Genomic DNA, 2866 nt, shown 5'->3' on the forward strand with positions numbered 1-2866 from the left:
GATGGGAGTGGGGAGGATCCGAGGGAAGCGCTGCTTTTGCGGGTTTTCGTCTTTCGTGCGTCTTCTTGCGTTGACGGGGGTCCCTGCTTGTGGGTTTCTGAGCAGTGATTAAAGATATTTCGATTCCCAGTTTGGTGTTGTGCTGATCTTCGAGCTGTAGTCAACCATTTAGACGCACAAGAACCTGGGAAAATACGTTAGAACCTGGGAAATGGGGTAGTTAGAAACGTGTAATCAGCTTGATTAGTTTTATAGGATCACAGAGTGGTTGGAGTTGGAAGGGACCCCCAGGAGCCGTCTGGTCCCAGTGCCTGCAATGCACAGGGACACCCACAGCTCCATCAGTGCCCAGAGCCCTCCAGCCTGACCCCCGGGACTGCAAGGATGGGCACCACTCCTCTCTGGGCAGTATGTGCCAATGCCTCACCGCCCTTATCCTAAACAACCTTTTCCTTTTATCCAATCTAAATCAGGGTTTGGTGCCTCGAAGACCAGATCTGTAAACAAAGACCAAGTGCTTTAAATCAACACTTTAAAAACACAATTCAGAGTATGAGATTAACCCGTTTACATAAACTGGAGTAGTCCCAAGTTAATGTAAACTGGCATCACTCCTTCAACACCACTGAGGGAGTGTTAACCACAGCATCACAGAACCATTCAGGTTGGAAAAGACCTCTCAGATCTCCAAGTCCAGCCCCAGTCCAACTCCACCATGCCCACATCCCTCAGTGCCACATCTCCACAGCTCTCAAACACCTTCAGGGATGGGGATCCCAGCACTCCCTGGGCAGCTGTGCCAAAGCATCACCACTCTTTGGAGAAGAGAAACCACCAGAAGCTTTTGGTGGAGCTACCACCAGATGACCCAAGGTCTTTGCTTCTCTTCTCTCTCTGCTTGACCAAGCTATAAACAGAGCTGTGACAATTAATACCAACGAAATGGAAACATCACCATTATCTGAAAGCTACACAGGCATGGTCTACCAAATAAAGACACCCAGGTGTCATTAGCAGGATGCTCCCTTTGGAGCTAACAGCTTCCACTCAGTTCCTGTCTACTTACAGAATCAAATAATTCACTGTTGGAAGTTTTTTTTGCAATTGGGACCAAAATTGCCACCAATTTCCCAGGTTTCCCAAATTCACTTTAAATAATAATAATAATAATAATAATAATTGCCCTATGAGCTACCACAGCTGCGCCTAAAAAACCTGATAGATAGGAAAGGTGAAAAACCCATAGCCTGATGCTTGCAGTTTTTGATACTGTAGCCAAGCCTTGCCCAATGCATTCACACACAACAGGCCAAGTCAGAAGGAGTTATTACTTTCCCTCTTTAGCCCAAGGCATTTTGTATAACATACCGACCTGTTCCGGGTGGCCAGAACCTTCACCCTTTAAACGGAGTAGAAGAAAGTTGTTGTGAGGTTTCTGTTGTTTTTTTAATGGGAGATACCTGCTGAAAGGAGGAGTGACGAAAGATCAACACTTGCACAAAGTGAAGGACCTCTCAGGATGCTTTTGAAGAACGACTTGGGCGCAAGGAGTTAATCTTCTCCCGGATTTACGGGTTATCAGAAAGGCTGTTGTAAGAAAGTTCTTGATCTGACACTCTTTTGCTGTCCCCTCCCTTCTTTGTTCTCTTCCTTCTTTCTCTGATTACATCCAAAAACAACACCCAGCTGCCAGAGGTCAATGTTTAATATTGCTGTGTGTTTATATAGTCCCCGGGAGCAGTGCTGGGCCTTTCAGCACCGGGCCAGCTCCACCATGGCTCCCTGCTGGCAGGTGGTTTTTGCCTTCAGGAAATACCTGGTCATCATCCTGGTGCCCCTTCTCTTCTTACCACTGCCTCTGGCTGTTCCTACCAAGGTAAGAACCTTTTACACTGTACTTGAGAGCAAAATCTGTCCTTAGAGACGTTCCTTTGAAGAGAACGTGCATATTCTTACAGGCACTTCATAGAATCACAGCATATCCAGAGCTGGAAGGGACCCGTGAATCTAATTTACCTTCTAAGGATCGATTCCAAACTGCCTTCTGATTTTCTAACATTATCCCATTCGTGTCTCCTTTCAGTGTTGGGTATTTTTTCTCATCATTGCTGCCAGGTAAAAGAGTCACCTCTCATACTCAGATAAGGGAATCTGTTACATCGGGAAAAAAATGCAACGTATTTCACTCTTCCAATCATTATTTCCATAATAAACTTCAAAAAAAAAAAAACAAAAAAAGAAGATTTAAAATTTTAAAACGTCACGTTTTGAAAGACAGAATGCTTAACATTCCTTCAGAAGAAGTTAATTGCGAAAGCCTGTAGCAGTAGGGCAGGTATTTCTGAGCCATTGATCAGCCGGACGCAGCACTGAGAGCAGGCAGAGTGCCAGCAGTTGGATTAATCTTCACTCTCATTTCTCCTGCTCTCCTCATGCAGACAGATCTAACCTCTGCTCTTCAGGTCTCTCATTCCACTCCCAATCCCCTCTCCCATCACTACTGCTCTTCGAATGCCAAGTCCTACCTCCTTCCTTTGATCCCCGCTGACCCTCAGCTTCTGCTCTCCTTCCCAGTTCTTCTCCATTCTTCACTCTGTCTTTTTTCTGCAGCCCCTTCTTCCTCACTATTCCTATTTCTTTTCCCTGTAGAACTCAGTCTTTTCATCAGACCAATGAGTCAGAGAGTTTCTGGAGCTTGGGCCAGAGGGTTGCAAGCACGAACAATGGAGTGGCACTGGTGGGAGGAGAAATGCAGTAACTGATCAGGCATGTCCTCCTCTTCCCTTGCTATGCAAATAAAATAGCTTAAACTGTCACTTAAAAGCTTACTAAAACGACAAACAAAAAATAACAGACAATTTTTTTT

The 2866-nt window shown here is 45.2% G+C and overlaps 1 long non-coding RNA gene across 1 annotated transcript; it reads right to left on the reverse strand.

Annotated features, from left to right (window-relative positions):
- Window positions 1-6: 6 nt before the first annotated feature.
- On the reverse strand, window positions 7-2850 carry LOC104913846. The gene is made up of 3 exons (XR_795661.2): window positions 2526-2850; window positions 1373-2151; window positions 7-184 (listed from the first exon to the last, which is right to left on the reverse strand). It is a non-coding gene; the product is annotated as an uncharacterized LOC104913846 (long non-coding RNA).
- Window positions 2851-2866: the final 16 nt, after the last annotated feature.

The sequence above is a fragment of the Meleagris gallopavo genome, chromosome 21, assembly GCF_000146605.3.
Source record: "Meleagris gallopavo isolate NT-WF06-2002-E0010 breed Aviagen turkey brand Nicholas breeding stock chromosome 21, Turkey_5.1, whole genome shotgun sequence".
NCBI classification, from domain to species: Eukaryota; Metazoa; Chordata; class Aves; order Galliformes; family Phasianidae; genus Meleagris; species Meleagris gallopavo.